This window comes from Pinus tabuliformis, chromosome 1_1 (assembly GCF_031772625.1).
Source record: "Pinus tabuliformis cultivar Carrire ecotype Pingquan chromosome 1_1, CPIR1, whole genome shotgun sequence".
NCBI lineage: Eukaryota > Viridiplantae > Streptophyta > Pinopsida > Pinales > Pinaceae > Pinus > Pinus tabuliformis.
In genome coordinates, this window is record NC_142297.1 from 348,647,704 (window position 1) to 348,669,648 (window position 21,945).

At 41.0% G+C, this 21,945-nt stretch overlaps 2 pseudogenes; one reads left to right on the forward strand and one right to left on the reverse strand.

The window, feature by feature from the left end:
- Positions 1-3,638: 3,638 nt before the first annotated feature.
- LOC149213011 (amidophosphoribosyltransferase 2, chloroplastic pseudogene) lies at positions 3,639-4,220 on the reverse strand (annotated as a pseudogene).
- A 4,400-nt stretch (positions 4,221-8,620) lies between these two features.
- LOC149213012 (amidophosphoribosyltransferase 2, chloroplastic pseudogene) lies at positions 8,621-9,224 on the forward strand (annotated as a pseudogene).
- Positions 9,225-21,945: the final 12,721 nt, after the last annotated feature.

Consider the following 21,945-nt stretch of genomic DNA (forward strand, 5'->3'; position numbering starts at 1 on the left):
ACATCTATGAAGGATGTTGAAGCAACATTAATGTTAGCAACATCTATGAAGGCAGCTACAATAGCTGAAATAACAGAATTTGGAAGCCACCATTATTGAGAATTTGGCTTGTGAGAAGTCAGGCCTGTGAGAGAGGGAGGCATTGAATATTAGGCCTGCGTGCCTGTGCATGTGTGTGTAAACGAGACCGAGGAGTCTCGAGTGTAAATCTACTTTTATATTAATATATATAAAGATTCTGAGTTGATTCCTGCTTGTGTTAATGATGTTGAAGAATATTTCATGATGTATGAATTATTGTGAGTTCGTAGGAATTCTGCAGGACACAGAGGAGGGAATTCCTTAAGAGGAATCACAGAGAGCTTTTGAGACAAGTTGCAGCGATTCAGAAGAATCGAATGGGAGCCTTGAATCCATTAAAGGAGGGAAGTACCACAGTGATGCTTGACTGAAGCTCGACTTCTTCATATCAGTGCGCGTAAGTGTTCCGAAGTCATTTTACAAAGTCGTGATTAATTATGCTTACACAGAGGATATTCTATATTTTCCTTAAGCGGGAACATTGGGCGGATGTGAAATCTTATTAAGATTGGTCCAGACCCATATCGGGTCCGAAACCAAATATCGCATCGGAGAAGGGCCTTTAGAACTGTCATGTGAAAGCTCCGAATTACCGGAGCCGAAATATTATAGAAGCCAGTATAAAGGGCGTCGGGTCCGAGAGGGCCTTCAAGCATTACGAAGCTCCGACTTCCGGAGCCGAAATCTTATAAAGCAGAATATAAAGCCATATCGGGTCTGCAAGGGCCTTTGGGACTGTTAATTGTGCGCCCGACAGCTGGAGCCGAAATATTATACAGAGTTTCTTAATGGGTCGTCGGGTCCGCAGACCCATTACGTTATAACTCGCCAACAGCGAACCGCCGATATATATCGGACCCGAAATCCATATAAAAGGGAGCATAAGGTGTGTCGGGTCCGCACCGCATCGGAGATTGGGGGATAAGAGTTTATTGCGACCGCCGATAACCGGACCCGCCGATAATTACAAAGGCGGGCATATAAAATTTGAGATTCGCATGTGTTAATTGGAGCGGGAATTCTATGGTTTTCCCGTATATTAATATATATGTGACCACGGGTTAAAAAGGGGGTTTTATAATGTTTTAAGTGGATTTTGGGCTTAATACCCACAGGCATTGTTAATACAATACATGGCAATATATGGATTTTAAAATATAATATGGGCGCCTCTATATATGTCGGCAGACCTGCCGATCCACCCAACTCCATGGCTTCCACTACGGCTGGAATTGACCAAAGATTGTTGACCACGGGAATTCAATGGAACGTGGTTATGTGCCATCGAAGGCAACGAGAACCTTATTGATGCAAGCTACAAAGATTGACCCTGGCTTTGGAAAGTAGAACCATAACGCCTAAATTGCTGCCCAAGAAGCGAAAATTTGAATTTGTCATTCTCTCCCTAAGATTTTGTAGAAGTCGATGGTGGCTCCATAACCTGACCTGCCATCATGCTCCTCTAAACACCAAACAAAACACGCCCTCTTCTTAACAGAAAAATAGATTCGGACTAAACAGTAAAACAATATATAGATCGCCATCGATTCCTGTTGGTGATCGATGACCGATCAAGCTCGCAACACATAATCTACTCAATTATAAAACACACACATACGTATACAATTCACACTTGAACAGATTTCTATAAATTATATAAAATAGTTAAAAAATTAAGGCATTTCAGCCTTAAAAACGAGCTCACGCTCGGCTACATCTTGCCCACTCACAATTTACCTCACAAATAAGATATCTATTACAGCCCTATAGCATTACATTTATATAAGAAGTCTTAGGAAGGATCGATCCTATCCTCTCCTAATTTTCTCCAACGAAAGCTCTCCAAAAAGCGTGCATGGTTGTTAACAATAGTAACTTGTATCCATCTTATCCGCTTTAAATCCACTTTAAATCTGTTTTTCTACTTTAAAGTAGACTTTCCTCTGCTTGGCTCCTGTGGCCCACGTTTGCTTGCTTTGGTGCTGCATGCTCCTACATCATACTCCCGAGGCACAAAATTTTATGACCTCCTGGTCATATGCTTCTCCTTGTCCTTAGCAATTCTACCCACTCCATATCCTAAGTGGAACTACCTTCATGGTCTTCTGTGAGCTGCAATCAAACCTCTGCAGTAACAGTCTCCTCCTGCTACATGATACCTCACCAAGCTTCCTCCTGAGCTTAGTCTTTTGGCATCGTTCAGGTTCTCTCTTCTAGAACCATATGAGCACACCTTACTCTAGGTTTGCTGCGATCTTCTCACCTTCACCTGTCGATATTTGTGCGACAGTAAGACCACAAACTCTCCAACTTAACCAATTGTACCTCCTTCCACAGAATCTTCTTCTACTCTGATACCACTTGATGAAAATGAGATCTTGGTGTAAGCCCAAAATCCCTTTTCATGTAAAAATATCGAGCCTGGGCCTATGGGTTATGGCCCACAAGGCCTTATCAGAAGTGGTTTAACTTTTAAAACGTGGATCTTCATTAAATATTGAATCATCCCTTATAATAGAAAAAATTCTTTGAACGCTTTCAAACCAATTTCATAATGCCACAGTCCATCGGTGCCTCCTCTGCCAATATTCGACCAAAGTCATACCGTGACTCATACACAGACCTTCCAAAGACAACAGAACAGGGAAGCGAGAAATAAATGTCTTCAAAACACAAGCCCTCCTCTATTTTTGTGGCATCAAGCACATACTTCTCACGCCATCTTTGTCCATGACAATGATCTCACCATGTCTCACCTCGCGTTTGTAGCTCGCCTCAATAAGGTCCACCGCGCACGTCTTAGAGGCAAAGAACACAGCCCCATTCTTGCACCTCCCCCGACCAGGGGTCGAAACCCGTGAGGGTCACGCATGGCCACCAGCTTATCCTCTGTTATGAAAACTAGGGAAAAAGCACCCTCCAGTTGCTCCATGGCCTCAACGAGCCGCAAAATATAAGAATCTGCCTTCGACTGTGCAATAAGATGAAGCACGACTTTAGTATCAGAGCTAGTATTAAAGATTGAGCCCTTATCCTCAAGCCTGCTTCTGAGCTCCTTATAATTAACAAGATTCCCATTGTGTGAAATGCCAATAGACCCGAACCTGTAGCCCTCCATGAAGGGCTGAACATTTCTCGCCACAGAAATTAACTCATAGATTTAAACTACAAAATCCATAGCTTAACACACAGGAAATCAACAGGATGTATTATTTTGATTATATACAAAAATCACTTACATCTAATGCATTGCAGCCTTAGAACAAGCTCGCTCTCGGTTCCCTTTTACAGGTTCACAAGCCAAAATAGGTTTTTGTAAGAAACATTCCCTGCTCTGAAACCAAAATGATGGGGTGAGATTTTGGGGTTAACAAAAATCCCAATTCCCAAATAAATCGATCCTGTCCTGATATAATATCAATTGGTGGTCTCAATCATTTGGATTGAATGCCTCTTAACTGTCGCCCAATTCCACCAATCTGGCCCAATGCAACCTCTATACTCCAATGTGCACGGATATGATATCAATAACTGTTTAAAGCGATCCAAATTCTGACTTACGCCAATTTCACAATGCCACAATCCACCGGTGCCTCCTCTGCCAATATCCGGCCAAACTCATACCGTGACTCATACACAGACCTTCCAAAGACAACAGAACTGGGAAGCGAGAAATAAATGTGTTCAAAAACACAAGCCTTCCTCTGCTTTTGCGGCATCAAGCACATACTGCTCACACCATCTTTATCCACGACAACGATCTCACCATGTCTCACCTCGCGTTCGTAGCTTGCCTCAATAAGGTCCACCGCGCACATCTCAGAGGCAAATACCACGGCCCCATTCTTGCGCCTCCCCATGACCAGGGGTCGAAACCCGTGCGGGTCGCGCACGACCACCAGCTTATCCTCTGTTATGAAAACCAGAGAAAAATCACCCTCCAGTTGCTCCATGGCCTCAACAAGCCGCAAAATAAAAGAATCTGCCTTCGACTGTGAAATAGGATGAAGCACGACTTCAGTATCAGAGCTAGTATTAAAGATTGAGCCCTGGTCCTCAAGCCTGCTTCTGAGCTCCTTATAATTAACAAGAATCCCATTGTGTGCAACGCCAACAGACCCGAACTTGTAGCCCGCCATGAAGGGCTAAACATTTCTCGCCACAGAAATTAACTCATAGATTTAAACTACAAAATCCATAGCTTAACACGCAGGAAATCAACGGAATGTATTATTTTGATTATACGAAAAAATCGCTTACATCTAAGGCATTGCAGCCTTAGAACAAGCTCGCTCTCGGTTACATCTTTCCCACTCACAAATGCCTCACCAATTACAAATCTATCACACTCCTATCACATTTATATAAGAAATATTGGATCGGATCACTGGAAGGATCCGATCAAATCCACTCCTTGATTTTCTCAAAAAAAGCCCTTAAAGCTCTTGGTACATGCATGCATATGCACATGGTAGATTACATTAGTAAGTCTTCGAGACTTATCAATTCTCTCTTTAATTTTTCTTTAACTGCTTTAAAACAGATTTTCCCCTGTTTTTCTCCCTTTATTCAGCTTTGCTGGTCCACGTCCTCCTTCTCCGATTTGGATTCCTCCCTTTCTCTAAGGGTGCTGGATGCTCCTGCATCAGACTCCCGAGGCACAAAAACTTTATGACCTCCTGGTCATATGCTTCTCCTTGTCCTTAGCAATTCTACCCACTGCATATCTTCAGTTGAACTGCTTTTATGATCTTTGTGAGCTGCAACCAACCTCTGCAGTAATAGTCTCCTCTATTACGTGATACCTCACCAAGCTTCCTCCGAAGCTTAGTCTTTTGGCATCCTTCATGTTATAGACATTTTTGTGCCTTACAGCATGAAGCATGAAATGTCGATAATCTAAGGGATCCAAAGTCCCTAAACATGTTGTTCCTGCCCCTAGAGGAACAAGGTCAGCAAACCACAGCACTGAAAATCAGTTCTCCACCTGAAAACACTCAAAAACAAGCTAATTCTGGATCATGTCAACTGCTCCACTGAGCATCTGCGCTGAATGTCAACTGCTCCACTCTGTACCTGCGCTGAATGTCAACTCTAAGGAAGGCTACCTGCGCTGGGCGAGATTGGCCAAGTGGCACAGTCATTCTGCAAGGTGTCAAATGCCCAGGAAGCTTCCAAAATGACACTTGGATCAGGGAATTCACCTTGTGATGAGTAAGAGGATCTAGATCTCCAAGTGGAAGAAAGAAACTCCAAGTGGACTCAAGAACTGAAGAATAACTGAAGTGGGAGAGGACACTAGTCAGCTTCATGCCAGCCTCAAGCTGACTCATCCTTTCTCCAAGACTCCTATATATAGAGCTCTCTCATGAGGTCTAAGGAGGCTGGAATCTGGTGAATGTAAGGAAGTGCTGTTGGTTTGAGTATAGAACTATTGGGTGATTGCTTTGAAGGAGGTGAAGAGGAGATTTCTTTCTGCTGGGAGGTGTTGCTGGATTGGGCCTCTTATGGTTGTAACACTCTCAGAACTTTACTTCTTCCATTAATAAAGCATTTGAGGTTCTTCTATATGCATGTGTCTCTGTGGCGTATTGATGCTTTTATATTTGATTTATTCTAATCCTTGAATCAATTATGGATGTATGCTTCTTGTAGTTTCCCTTTCTTGTGCTTTTGCAGGATCTTTGTGTAGCTGGGCCAGTGAAAGAGCAAGGAGCTGGGAGCAAGCAGCAAAGAGGGAAGATTGGATCAATCATTAGCGGAAGACAACGGTTAGTGGATCTCTTTCTCCTTTCTCTTACATCTCATAAAGAAGTAATCTTGAATATCTTTGCTTTGATTGTTGCTGAGGTACTATCACCCTTAGAGTGGGATAGGGTCATTCCGTATTGGATACTTTTCTCAACAACACTTCAGGTTCTGTCTTTTGGAACCATATGAGCACAGCTTAATCTAGGTTTGCTGCGATCTTCTCACCTTCAGCTGTCGATCTCTGTGCGATAGTAAGACCACAAACTCTCTAGCTTAACCAACTGTACCTCCTTCCGCAGAATCTTCTTCTGCTCTAATACCACTTGATGAAAATGAGATCTTGGGGTAAGCCCAAAATCCCTTTTCATATATAAATCTCGATCCCGGGCCTATGGGTTATGGCCCACAAAGCCGAACGGAAGCATTTTCAGCTTTAAGCCTTTTAATTTATTAATGTCGATCTTCATTTACATTTTAGCCATCCCTTTATGTAACCATGAGTGTTGTACCTTGTAAAGACCATCATAAAAATATATCTTACCGGATGGGCTCGTGCCATCCTTGATGCCACGAATGACTCGAACTTCAACTCCATGATGCATACTTTGCTCCAAAACGAGATTTCCGCTTTCAAGATTCTGATCAGGCAGCATGGAATTTATTTGCATGCGACTGCTGATGTATATAGATGCCCGTATTATATTTTAAAAATCCATCTATTGCCATGTATTGTATTACTATGTGGCCGCAAGGTTCTAGACATATATCGCATGCTTTTAAGGGATGATTGATATTTAATGAAGACCCACGTTAATAAATTAAAAGGCTTAAAGATGAAAACGCTTCCATTCAGCTTTGTGGGTCATAACCCACAGGCCCGAGATCGAGATTTATATATGAAAAGGGATTTTGGGCTTACCCCAAGATCTCTTTTCATCAAGATTTACTCAATTATAATAAACTCCCATAAACATACACAACATACACTAAACCCAGGTTTATATATTACACAAAATGGTTACAGGCTAAGGCGTTTCAGCTCGTTTTTAAGGCTGAAATGCCTTAATTTTGTAACTATTTTATATAATTTATAGAATTATGTTCGAATGTGAATTGTATACGTATGTGTGTGTTTTATAATTGAGTAGATTATGTGTTGCGAGCTTGATCGGTCATCGATCACCACCAGGAATCGATGGCGATCTATATATTGTTTTACTGTTTAGTCCGAATCTATTTTTCTGTTAAGAAGAGGGCGTGTTTTGTCTGGTGTTTAGAGGAACATGATGGCAGGTCAGGTTATGGAGCCACCATCGACTTCTACAAAATCTGAGGGAGAGAATGACGAATCCAAATTTTCGCTTCTTGGGCAGCAATTTAGGCGTTATGGTTCTACTGCCCAAAGCCAGGGTCAATCTTCGCAGCCGGCATCAATAAGCTTCTCGTTGCCTCCGATGGCACATAACCAGGTTCCGTTGAATTCCCATGGTCAACAATCATTGGTCAATTCAGCCGCAGTGGAAGCGATGGAGTTGGGTGGATCGGCGGGTCTGCCGACGTATATAGAGGCGCCCATATTATATTTTAAAATCCATATATTGCCATGTATTGTATTAACAATGCCTGTTTCCTTTAGCCGGGTTCAGCAAACTCGTGTTGAAAGGGCTTGTGCTATGGCTGGGTTGCATGTTCTTCGCTTGACGCCAGAACCCACAGCAGTAGCTCTGCTTTATGCTCAACAGCAACAGATGACATCTCAGGCTACTATGGGGAGTGGTACTGAGAAGCTCGCATTGATTTCCAATATGGGTGGTGGATTGGGACAGAAAACCACAGGTCCCAAGATCGAGATTTATATATGAAAAGGGATTTTGGCTTACCCCAAGATCTCATTTTCATCAAGTGGTATCAGAGCAAGGAAAGTTTCCTGCGAGGAGAAGGATTCCAGAGAGAGAAAAAGAAGAATCTGCGGAAGGAGGTACAGTTGGTTAAGCTGGAGAGTTTGTGGTATTACTATTGCACAGAGATCGACAGCCGAAGGTGAGAAGATCGTAGCAAACCTAGAGCATGGAGTGCTCATATGGTTCCAGAAGAGAGAACCTGAAGGATGCCAAAATACAGAGTGCGGAGGGCTTCGTGAGGTATCGTGTAGCAAATGAAGAATGTTACTGCAGAGGTTTGGTTGCAGCTCACAGAATACCGTGAAGGCAATTCCACTGAAGGATTGAAACAGTGGGTAGAATTTCTAAGGACAGGAAGAAGCATATGACCAGGAGGTCATAAATTTTTGTGCCTTGGGAGTCTGATGTAGGAGCATCCAGCACCCTTAGAGAAAGGAAGGAATCCAAAGCGGAAAAGGAGGACGTGGACTAGAAAAGCCGAATAAAGGGAGAAAAATAGGGGAAAATCTATTTTAAAGCAGTTAAAGAAAAATTAAAGAGAGAATTGATAAGTCTTGAAGACTTACTAATGTAATCTACCATGTGGGTATGCATGCATGTACCGAGAGCTTTAAGGGCTTTTGTTGAGAAAATCAAGGAGTGGATTTGATCGAATCCTTCCAGTGATCCGATCCAATATTTCTTATATAAATGTGATAGGGGTGTGATAGATTTGTAATTGGTGAGGAATTTGTGAGTGGGCAAGATGTAACCGAGAGAGAGCTTGTTCTAAGGCTGCAATGCCTTAGATATAAGCGATTTTTGTATATAATCAAAATAATACATTCTGTTGATTTCCTGTGTGTTAAGCTATGGATTTTGTAGTTTAAATCTATGAGTTAATTTCTATGGCGAGAAATGTTCAACCCTTCATGGCGGGCTACAGGTTCAGGTCTGTTGGCATTGCACACAATGGGAATCTTGTTAATTATAAGGAGCTCAGAAGCAGGCTTGAGGACTAGGGCTCAATCTTTAATACTAGCTCTGATACTGAAGTCGTGCTTCATCTTATTGCACAGTCAAAGGCAGATTCTTTTATTTCACGGCTTGTTGAGGCCATGGAGCAACTGGAGGGTGCTTTTTCTCTGATTTTCATAATAGAGGATAAGCTGGTGGTCGTGCGCGACCCGCACGGGTTTCGACCCCTGGTCATGGGAGGTGCAAGAATGGGGCCGTGGTATTTTCCTCTGAGACGTGCGCGGTGGACCTTATTGAGGCGAGCTACGAACATGAGGTGAGACATGGTGAGATCGTTGTCGTGGACAAAGATTGTGTGAGCATTATGTGCTTGATGCCGCAAAAACAGAGGAAGGCTTGTGTTTTGAAGACATTTATTTCTCACTTCCCTGTTCTGTTGTCTTTGGAAGGTCTGTGTATGAGTCACGGTATGAGCTTGGTCGGATATTGGCAGAGGAGGCACCGGTGGACTGTGGCGTTATGAAATTGGTTTGAAAGCATTCAAATACTGCTTTCTATGATAAGGGATGATTCAATATTTAATGAAGATCCACGTTTTAAAAGTTAAACCGCTTCCGATAAGGCCTTGTGGGCCATAACCCACCATGGGCATTAAAAAAAACTCAGCCCAAAATCCCCAGAGGATTTGGGGTTAATCAAAATCCCAATTCCGAAATAAATCGATCTTGTCCTGTGGGTTATGGACCACAAAGTCTTTGCTGCAGAAACATCTTTTGCTTTAAGCCTTTTAATTTATTAACGTGGGTCTTCATTAAATATCGATCATCCCTTAAAAGCATGCGATATAAGTCTAAAACCTCGCGGCCACATAGTAATATAATACATGGCAATAGATGGATTTTTAAAATATAATACGGGCCTCTATATACGTCGGCAGTCGCATGCAAATAAATTCCATGCTGCCTGATCAGAAGATGTGGCTAGACCCTGGAGCATTCTTACGACATCCACAGTATCATCAAGATAGTATTTTGCTTTACTGGTGTTCTGACCAACTGTGCATGCAAATACTTCTGCTATGGGAGAAAGTGTAGATCCTGACATATCATTTGTGATACCCTCAAACATGTCCTCATCTGACCTGTCATCTCCAATGCACAAGACAAAGTCTGGTCGTTTCCCTCTCTGCACCATTGTTGATAGAAGGCGCTCTACTACTAAACCTTTGCTTATGCCCTGAGGCTTGACTTCTACAATATGATGACCACTTTTGACAACCACAGGCTCATTTGCAAGCACGCTCTCAAGGTGATCTAAAAGTTCCTTTTCCTGACAAGAACCAAAATCTGGGTCTGCATCTTGATGATGCCAAACCAAAGCGCTCTCTTTCGTTTCTAGCGTTGTATGGAACGCCTTCTTTATCTCGATCGATTCCAATCACTTGATCTTCCTTCGCCCTGCATGCTGTCTTCAACAAACAATCATATATCACATATACACGTTAGTTAGATCGCCATCGGTTCTTGGTGGTGATCGATGATAGATCAAGCTCGAAACACATAATTTACTCAATTATAATAAACGCCCATAAACATACGCAACATACACTAAACCCAGGTTTATATATTACACAAAGCGGTTACAAAATTAAGGCCTTTCAGCCTTAGAAACACGCTCATGCTCGTTTACATCTTGCCCAATCATAATTTTTCTCACAAATAAGATATCCATTACACCCCTATTGCATTACATTTATATAACAAGTCTTAGGAAGGATCGATCCTATCCTCTCTTGATTTTCTCCAACGAAAGCTCTCCAAAAAGCGTGCATGGTTGTTAAAAATAGTAACTCGTATCCATCTTATCCGCTTTAAATCCACTTTAAATCTGTTTTTCTGCTTTAAAGCAGACTTTCCTCTGCTTTGCTCCCATGGCCCAATTTTCTTGCTTTGGTGCTGGATGCTTCTGCATGACACTCCCGAGGCACAAAATTTTATGACCTCCTGGTCATATGCTTCTCCTTGTCCTTTGCAATTCTACCCACTACGTATCTTCAGTGGAACTACCTTCATGGTCTTCTGTGAGCTGCAATCAACCTCTGTAGTAATAGTCTCCTCTGTTACACGATACCTCACCAAGCGTCCTCCTGAGCTTAGTCTTTTGGCATCCTTCAGGTTCTCTCTTCTGAAACCATATGAGCACACCTTGCTCTAGGTTTGTTGTGATCTTCTCACCTTCGGCTGTCGATATTTGGTCGACAGTATGACCACAAACTCTCCGGTTTTAACACAATTGTACCTCCTTTCACAAAATCTTCTTCGGCTCTGAAATCCTTCTCCTCGCAGGAAACTTAACCTGCTCTGATACCACTTGATGAAAAGAGATTTTGGGGTTAACCAAAATCCCAATTCCCAAATAAATCGACCCTGTCCTGTGGGTTATGGCCCACAAAGTCACTGCTGCGGAACGTATTTAGCTTTAAGCCTTTTAATTTATTAACGTGGGTCTTCATTAAATATCGATCATCCCTTAAAAGCATGCGATATAAGTCTAAAACCTTGCGGCCACATAGTAATACAATATATGGCAATAGATGGATTTTTAAAATATAATACGGGCCTCTATATACGTCGGCAGTTGCATGCAAATAAATTCCATGCTGCTTGATCAGAAGTTGTGGCCAGACCCTGAAGCATTCTTATGACATCCACAGTATCATCCAGATAGTATTTTTCTTTAATGGGGTTCTGACCAACTATGCATGCAAATACTTTTGTTATCGGAGAAAGTGTAGATCCTGACATAGAATTTGTGATACCCTCAAACATGTCCTCATATGTCCTGTCATCTCCAATGCACAGGACAAAGTCTGGTCGTTTCCCTCTCTGCACCATTGTTGACAGAAGGCGCTCTGCTACTAAACCTTTGCTTATGCCCTGAGGCTTGACTTCTACAATATGATGACTACTTTTGACAACCACAGGCTCATTTGCAAGCATGCTCTCAAGGTGATCTAAAAGTTCATTTTCCTGAAAAGAACCAAAATCTGAGTCTGCATCTTGATGATGCCAAACCAAAGCGCTCTCTTTCATTTCTATCGTTGTATGGAACGCCTTCTTTATCTTGATCGATTCCAATCACTTGATCTTCCTTCGCCCTGCATGCTATTTTCAACAAACAATCATATATCACATATACACGTTTGTTAGATCGCCATCGGTTCCTGGTGGTGATCGATGACCAATCAAGCTCAAAACACATAATTTACTTAATTATAATAAACGGCCATAAACATACACAACATACACTAAACCTAGATTTATATATTACACAAAACAGTTACAAAATTAAGGCCTTTCAGCCTTAGAAATGAGCTCACGCTCGTTTACATCTTGCCCACTCACAATTTTCCTCACAAATAAGATATCCATTACACCCCTATCGCATTACATTTATATAAGAAGTCTTAGGAAGGATTGATCCTATCCTCTCTTGATTTTCTCCAATGAAAGCTCTCCAAAAAGCATGCATGGCTGTTAACAATAGTAACTCGTATCCATCTTATCCACTTTAAATCCACTTTAAATCTGTTTTTCTGCTTTAAAGCAGACTTTCCTCTGCTTTGCTCCCGTGGCCCACATTTGCTTGCTTTGTTGCTAGATGCTTCTGCATCAACATCATCACTAGACAGGTGAAGCAAATTGGTTCATGGGTCAAGAACATGTATGCTCTTGACGTTCAAGATGCATGCAAAGCCTTAAGCAGCAAGGCAACTGATGGAAACCTTGTGGTTGAGAGGGAGAGTATATTACCTCTCAACATGTAGTGCCGAAAGAAGTCTCAGACAATTGTGGAGGAACCACTATTGATGCAGCAGCTTCAGGAGGTTGTGGAGTAGCCATAATAGGGGAAGCTAAGTGGAGATCGAGTAGAGACATCTACTCATGGAGAGACCTCTAGTAGGGGGAAACTTCAAGCCAGGTAGGCTGAGGGATCACATGCAGCCATACCTCCAGGTAGGAGGTGGGGCAATGTAGAGTGATTGTCCCAAGGAGGAGGGGCAGGATCCTTGAGGTACCCAACCTCTTGGATGAGACCTTGCTAAGGGAGCCCTAATGTGGAGTAGTAGGAACTGACTAATTGGGTAGAGACAGATGCGGATGGAGTGGCAAAGAGAGCTACAGTGCAGGGAATCCTAGGATAGCACATAGCATGCAGGCTGCGACAATGCGAGAGGCACAAGTGTGTTACACAGTGCTAGGTGGCACAGAGAAGTGTGCAATGGTGCGAGATGCATGGAGATGTTGCAGTAGCACAGATGTCAGAGAGGGAGCACTTGTTAGCAGTAGGTAGAGCTTCAGCATTAGAGTATGTTTCTAGCTCAATAGAGAGGTCAGTTGGGAGTGTTTTTGTTCCGAGAGTTTCAGGAGCAATCAGACCAGGTAGGTGTGTTACTTGTAGATCATTCTAGAGTTACATGTGTTATCACTCAGGTTGTTCCCAAAAAAGATCTTAAGAAAAGGGAATACGGTCGAGGTAACCACTAACCAGTCTTTTAGCTGCAGATTCTAGCCAATCTACAACCAGAGAGGGCTCTCTCTTTATGATATAGATTTGTTTTCTTATATGTTAGCCTAGTTATGAAGCACATGTATTTAATTGGTGTTTGGGAGGTGACATTCAGTAGAACAGGGCTGCAAGATAAGAGAGGTTCAGACCATTGGGTTAATGGAGTCAGTTGAAAATGAACCTCTGGTATGGTTTCTTAGGAAAAAGGAGGACTACAGAGCAAGATAATTAAACCCAGAATAATTTTCAGGCTGAAATAAGATGAAATGAAGTTATGGAATGAAAGGCAATCAAGAATCTTTCGTTATGCTAACAGAGGGAAATTGAATAAACTCTACCAAGGAGCAGTTAAGAATTCCTTGATGATATTTAGAGTGAAAAAACCAGGGAGACAAGAGCAGTCAAGAATTCTTGCCTATGCTAGTCCTGTAGAAAACATAAAAATTGACAGGAATTGAACATAGAGTACAGTCAAGTGAATTATGGGTTATCCTTTTTTCCTGCAATTCAAAATATGATATATATATGATAAATAAACATAGGAATAGTAAAACAAGGGTAAAAAGACTTATTGATCCATGAAGTAACACAATAATTCTGCAACATATTCTTCTGCCATTAATACCACAACAGAAAGTTCACCAGCAAAGCATTCCAACAATCTTTATTCAGAAAGTTTCTCAAAATTACAGTGCAAGTCCAGAATGATATTCACCAGCCAACAATAATACATATTTTGAGGAGGTATTTATACAAAGAGAATTAGAAAATATCCCATAGGGAAAATATCAAGCAATAAATTTATCCATCTACTTCTTCAAAGGTAATAAATGATGTTGGAAACAACACGTAATGAATGCAGAAGTAACTACGTTGTACTGGCTGCCTTAGGTGGTCTGTTATCTTTGAATTTTTGACTTATCAAGTCAGCTGGCCGTTGTCTCTTTGATTTGCATTCCTGAGTTGCTGTCACAGCCATGTCACCTGTGCCTGATTCTGCCTTAACGCATTCTAGTTCCTTCCTTTGTTATTTTGGTTTTCTTATAGGTGACCCATATATTGTAATTTGCTTTAATGCAGATGATCAAAGAAAGAGAACCAAAATTACCTTGGTAAAACCTCAAGCATGCCCTGCCACCATTGATCTGTTGGCAATTGGTGTCTTTGTAGTTTAATTAATGTCTCATCAGCTTCAATATACCTGTAGTAATTGGGCTGGACTTCAAAAATATGTGTCATCTCATGTTCAATCTAGAACAAATTTTCTAATTTGTCATATAAACACTGCCGGAGGGAGGTACTGTCTCCTTTGAGCTGCTTGACGATGCTGTAATTTGATTGGTAACATAGGTATTTACCCTGTGAGCATATTGTTCATGTGTTAACAGTCTCCCATTGCTGGTCAATAAGTTGGGTAACCCTTTGCTTTGTAACACTGCAAACTTTTCTCTGAAGGCATTTATTTCTGTCTACATTTCTTGGCACTTTCTTTCTAAAGTTTGTATGAAATTCCTCATGGCTAGCACCTTTTTTACTGTCAAAATTGTACCTATTATGTCCTGAATATGTAGAGCTGCTAGTTGATCTCTGGTATGAGTATTAAAAAAATGAATTAGTTTATTGGCCTGTTCGGGCTTGTTTGCCAATAATGCTCTAGATTTTTGAGTCTCAAATTGAGCTATCCCTATCAATTCAATCTGGTCATGAATAGTCTGTATTGATGTCCATTGATCAGTGATGGACTGGCCAATTTTAGCCCACAAAATTGTTTTGATTTCTGCCAGAGTTTTGTGAAGAGTAAGGTCCTCCTCCAAGGCTTTTACCTTATTTTCCAGGGTCTTCACTTCTATTGTTTTCTCAGCCACAATTATTTTGGATTTATCATAATTCACCTCAATCTTGGCTAGTTTTTCTTTGGCTTCCTTCATCTCTTCCATTTGGAGTTCCAAAGCCTTTATTTCCTTCATCATATCTTCCATGCTCAGGCTGGTATCTTGTACTGCTATAGTTGTTGCTAAATTTGTTGCTGAAGTTGAGGTACCTGTTGTTGATGCCAAATCAGTAGGAGGGACTGCTATGGTGACTGTAGGAGGAGCAGTTGTAAGAATTGGAGCTGTTTGAACTGGCTGAGAGGCCAACTCTCCCTATTTTCCTTGTAGTGCTTCCTCCAAGGCTTTCCTTGTTTCTGCGAGTCTCTCATTCATCCTCATTAGCAAACTTACCACATCCTCCTCTTCTTTCTGCTGTGCAACTTCTGTGGTCTGAGGGTGCATTGTAATTAGCAGCTTAAGTTGCTTTTTGACGGTTGTTATATCTTCTTCTTTATTTTTTATTAAGGCCTGTATGCCCTTGGGATCCTTGGGATCATGTCCCAACTCAATAATGATTTCCTCTAAGGATTTAATTCTATTATCCTTAGCTAATGAGGAGGCCTTCTCCAATTCCAATTGGGCAGAAGAATTGTGCAATGAATTTTGTAGTCTGTGAGCCAACAATGCTTTGTCTGCCAAGGTAGAGTATACCATTTCTCTGGTTTGTTTATGCAACTCAATCTGGTCCATTGGGTGGATGTCTTTAGAGAGAACTTCCAGATTGGTCCTCATATAATTAGTAGCTGAATGTGGCTGCTGCATTGTAGGCCTGAACTGACTAAGGGTCATTTTCCCTTCTTAGATATCATAGGCTGCCATTAGCCTTTGTTGATTAATGGGAGCCATTTTTAGCAATTGATTATAAAGCTGGAACCTTACTGGCTCATTTCTGGCCTTTATTTTAGTGAATGCTTTCTTGATATCCGAGCCTTTTTTCTCTGTTGCTTGGTGGATGTAACCTCCACACCATGTTGCCTCTCTTGCTCTTGCTGAAATGAGCTCGTTGATGTTTCCAGAATTGGGGGAACCGAGTGTTCAATTGTTTCCTCACGCCCTAAGTTGCCTGCTCTTTCTTCTGCCAATTCTTCCTCAGAGTAAGGGTTCAACCTTTGTCTCTTTTCCCCTTACTATTCTGTTGACGCACCTGCGGGTGTCTCTTCTTGTCTGCCCCTTTTCTTGGCTCTTTCCTCAGTGGGAGGAGTTTGTAACACAGGGATTTCAGGTACTTTTGTTTATGTCGAAGCACCTTTCCCTTGACTTTGCCCCTTGGCTATATCTGGCTGGTTTGCGATTGTATTTTGCTACTCTGAATGTTGTACTTCCTTGCCTTTCCCTGCAAGTGGAGTACTCTCTTGGGCGGGTTGTTGTGAAGTTGTGGCAGATGATGTGCCCGCTCCAAGGTGTTGAGGCAATGTGAAAGGGACCTGTCCAAAAGAGTCCAGGTCAACTGTTTTTTCAAGCTCTTTCATTTCTTTTTCTAATTTCTCTTCTTCAGTAAGCTCTTCAACTAGTGTGCCTTCTACCCATTCCTGTTGATTAGCATATTGTTCAATTTCAGGGATTTTGTGGTGCACATATCCTGTAAGCTTGTTTTTGACTCCTCTAAAACTTATGAAGTGTTCAGGGTAATATGGTGAGCAATGAAAACTTTGTTTCAGCATAAGTTGATATTTTAATATCCTATCTGCTTCTTCACAGGCTTCTTCCCTTTTATTGAAGATAAAAGGGCCCGATTGATGTGTTATCTTCAGCTGCGCTTTTTTCCTAGCAGCATATAAATGAGTCAAATATGAACTACTAAATTGCTGGTAGTATTCCAGGGCAAAAAGTCTCATAGGGACATACTTCAGCAGCTTGTAGGGAGTTAATCGATAGCCATAAATCCTGATCACTGTGTGGTTTTGCTAAAAATACTAGTCACCAATACTGTATTCCTTTGAGAGATGTAAAATTTTATCCATTTCAGCAGAGAGCCTGGTAGGAGGAGTTGTTATCAACAAAGAGGTGGCTGATATATGAATAGGTCAATGAACTCATAGTATGTATATGGGGAGTTGTGGACTTCATGGAATACTAAGGTCCAAAAAATCACAGACCTCCTTTCACCTTTGAGGTCCAATTTTTTAAGAGGAACTTGGAAACTATCAAGTTGATAGTACAACAGCAAGTGATATATGTAGGAAGTGTATTTCAACACTCTTTCTCTCTCCAAATTCATGAATTGCTCATGGATTTTATTTGCTATGAAGGTGGCATAATCATACTTGACAGCAAGGGGCTGTCCTGGAGTGAATATGGACATCAATACTAAAACAGTTTCATCAACATACTCGCTGGTTTTGAATCCTAAAATGTAGGATATCATGTCTATAATGAGTCTCCCTGCCTCATTGAACCAGACATGGAGATAAGGAGGAGGTTGATTAGGCTGGCAATTTGGTTTCATAAACAACTGAGCAATTCTTGTTATCTCTGAGCTAGGCAGTTTGGCACCTTCGTCAAGCAAGAATTTCATAGTGAGAGGAGCCAGAGGTTGAGTTGGATTGAAGTTCAACATCTCATTTATGGATTGAGGAGTAATATAGAAGAGCACAATCCCAGATGGAGCCATAACTGCTCTTTGTGTGGGTTCATAATTTTCACAGCATAAATGGATGAAATCAGGGAGCACATTTACTGAAGGGAGGTAATAGATAGGCATGTTGGACTCCCAAATTCCCAAGACATCAGTGCTGCTTCTGTGGCTATTTCTAATTTCACAAAAGGCTTGCAGGTGAGATTTGTAACCCATCATATCCTTAATTTGGAAGTCCCTGTCAGCAAGGGGTATCCATTCCAATTCCTTATGTGGGGCATTCAAGGGGGCAACATTCAAGGCCACTGGAGCCTCCATTTTCAATTTGTTAAATGACCTTTTAACTTGGAGTTAGAGCTTTTGTAGCAACAAAAAATAGAATACTGGCTCTGGTTTTTCCTCAGGAAATTGCAGACTGGTTTTCTTCAGGAAATTGCCTTGCTGGGTGAAATTCACAGTAAAAACAGAGTTTGCAGAGTTTAGTCAGGAAGCTAAAAAAAACAGTGGAAAGGGCGCTCCTTTTGCAGGCGTTTTTTGGTGATTTTGCAGGCAGAAATGAGCTCGACTTTCAGTTTAATGGGCAATTTGCAGAGGAAAACAGAATTTGCAGATTTTTTTGGGGAAAATGGGTTAAATAGTGAATTAAAATGCAGAGGTTTGTAGGCAACAGTGCATTTAACTCGAATTTAATTCTTCAGGTGATTTTAGCATAGAAATTTCGGAAAAACATGGTTTATGGGCGAATATTGGGTAAATACCTGTTTTACAGGCGACTAGTGCGAAATGTGGTTGCATACTGAGCTGAGGGGGCGGAATTTGCAGAGTGAATTCACCTGGGTGGCGGACTGGAGCTTTGGTGGTGAATTCGACGTAATATACATGCACAGTCTCCGCAATACAACAAATAGAAATAAACAAAAACCATCAATTTCACGACTTTTAAACGAAATTTGGGCTTTTTCGGGCTTTTTGGCGCTTTTTGGGATGTATTCATCATGACGTAACTTTGTCCTGTAGCGGGGTACAGAAGGTGACATGGTGGATGACGTGGTCACTGACATGGATGGATGACATGGCAAACATGGCAGACGAAATAGTGACGTGGGCGCTGACGTGGGCAGATGACATGGTCAGCGGGCACCGGGAGCGGTTTGTGGTTTATATCGCACCACCATATGTATGGGGGCGGTTTCTGGCAGAATGGGCCCGATGCAATGGGCTGATGACACGCGTCTCGGGGTACGGCGGGAAAACCGCTTTCTATCGGGTGCTAATCTTCGGACATCATAGCGGCTCCGATATCAATGAGAGTCGTTGGATGGGGAGGACCCAATCTGACGGTTAACGAAACGTGTAGGTGGCAGGAAGTTATGGTGTGGGAACCCACCAAACATTAATGTTTTATATGTATTACGAGGTTATAAAACTTTGGTTATCGGGGTATGCAGGTAGGGTTATTTAATTAACCGAATGTTAATTAAATCCCACTGCTATTGCGCAGCGAGCTATGGTTATTTGTTTAACCAAAGGTCAAACAAATCCCGGTGGAACATGTGGTGGGTTGTTATTGGCCCCAGGTGGACCAATGACTCCCGAGAAAATTAAAATATAGCCATATTAGGCCGGGGCGGGATATTTATAATGTTTTTGGGTTTCTTTATATAGTTTTTGTGTATTATAGGGGCGGAGAAGTATTATACGGGAGCTATACAATATGGTTAGGAGGTTAATATGGTTTTGTGAAAATAGAAATGCTAAGTTTATAAGGTAAAAACTTAGGTTTATAGGGAAATGAAAGGGAAATGGAGTGATTATTTTACACAAGAAATGTGGCTTGTTTTGACTAAGTAAACACAAAGTTTCACTTAGTATTTCTCATAAAATGAAATGAGCTAGGATCACTAAGCAGATCCCAATGTCCTTGAGGAGATGTTAGTAAGTGTTCTTGGGGAAATGAGAGGGGAGATATGTCATGCTCCACTGAATTGTAGCTACTTTTCCATGTTGTTTGGGATACCCATGAGATAGATCACATTAAAGCTGATCACTAACCTGCTTCTGCAACACCAGAATTACCTACCCATTCTGCTATACCTAACATTTTTTCTTCATTTTTGTTTGGGTGCATTTGAGCTAGCAAACCCTTTCTTTCTTTTTCTTTTGATTGCCCTCCTATATAAGTTTTCCCTTATCTCTTCCAGGGGCTTAGATTCAACTGTTGAGCACCCTTGTTTCTCTACCTAGTTAATGATCTGCCAAACTTGAACTGTTTGAACATACCTTATTCTCTAATGCTAAAACAAGAAATTTAAACATGGACTGGCCAAGATTGAGCTATTGGGCCATCCATCAAGTGTGACCAAGTCACTGATTGCATGATTCGAAATTATTTCCCACAAGTAGTACAGCAGTGGCATTTTGACTAGCCACTTTCCTGGTCTTTCTTTGGGGTTCATTTTTTTTTTTTTGACCAATTCATTTTTCTTGCCCTTTGATTTTTCTTTTAGGGCATACCCTCTTTACATTTTTTAAATTTTTCTATTTTTTGGAAAATATGGAACCTTTGCAGCATGGAAAGGATGATCATATTTGGATTTCCACAATCAATCATGAAATATGACACCTATGGGTATAGGAACCTAACAACAGGATCGAGTTCGAGAGGAAGCCTTTCTTGTTGAGAGGGAGTGTTGAAAAATGTGCAACAAGAAATGTAAAAATATAACTTGCTAAAAATAGTAGTTTGGCCAGTGAGGTCATTGGCCACCTTGGGTGAGAGGTGAAACTGCTAAAAATAACATCTTCTAAAAATAGCATTTCTGGGTCCCTTCCTATTTATGGCAATCCCTAGTTTATCTATAGGAAGTAAATTCGATTTTGATCCTACCAACAGTTTGGAGTATTAATTAATTAATTCTCCATGAGTTAATTAGGTATGGAAAAGAAAATTGAAGTCTTTCTGAGAATATGCAATTATTTCTCCACTAATTGGGGAATGTGTCCTTGATTTCCTCCACTGATTGAGGAATTAAGGATGAGTTCTATATTGAGAGTATCAGTTGACTTATTTTAACTTAGTCATGTCCAATTAGATTATTTAACAAGTTGCTAAATTTTCTATATTCAATTTGTTAATGCTTGCATGCATGTGACAACTGGATAACTGAGTATTCCCTCATGGATAACTGATGCATGGAAATTCGGATAGAGACGAAGTTGAGATTAGATTAGGGACAGTGTACTATTAGATGCTAGGATATTTCTAGTAAGTATTCCTTGCATGGTGAAGGAATGTTCTTCCTTCTATGACTGCGTAATTGGACTTGTGGTGATAGCAGGTATGATTAGGCCAACTACATGTGCTTTTGTAATCAAAACTGTGCAAAGAAATAGGGGCTTGGACTTGAGGTGTAGCCTTTATATATAGGGGCTAGGATGTCCATAGCTTCATCATAAGATTACAGAGAGAGAAGAATAGCTTTTGAGCTAATTCTTTTTGTATGTTGTTGAGGATTTCCACTTGATTGATAATATAGTGTTGGGGTTTTATGCTAGTGCTTTCCCGAGTGATATATTATGTGTTATGTGTGATTGATTCCTTATTATCAGTTATATGTCTTTATGCTTAATGTTGCTCATGGTTGAATAGCTTCTGCAAAGTTTATGGTAGATGTAGATCTAGTATTATGATTTAGTACATTGCATATATTAGTTTGATTTTCAGGTGAATTTCTACATGATATCAGTGAGCTAGCTGATTTGTAGAGAAAATTCTACACATCTAGTACAATCCATGGATCAATCTAGATAGTATAAGCTGATATCATATTGATATAAGAAACCGAAGATGAGATTTCAGGAAGTGGAGGAGGAGCAAGTGAAAAGGTTCCCATGAGCGAGGAATCCTTCAGCAGCACAACTTCAACATGCTGATAAGAATATAGAGTTTCCCCTACAAGCGGTACACTTCCAATAACATGAGAATCAGAGGCAAAAAAGGTGAGTTGGTCAATGGCCAAAAGCCCGCACTTATGAGGGAAGGTGATCATACAGAAATAACTTGAAACAACCACGACCATGGTGCAAACCCACGTGTCACACAATAGAAGATTATAATCAAGAGGTCTGTCAATAAATTCCAATTCTAAGGATACATCCCCCTCCCCCAGTTCTACTTATAAGGAATTTAGAATACAACGAGGCTTAAATTTTCTCCCATCAAAATATTTCAATGTGGTAG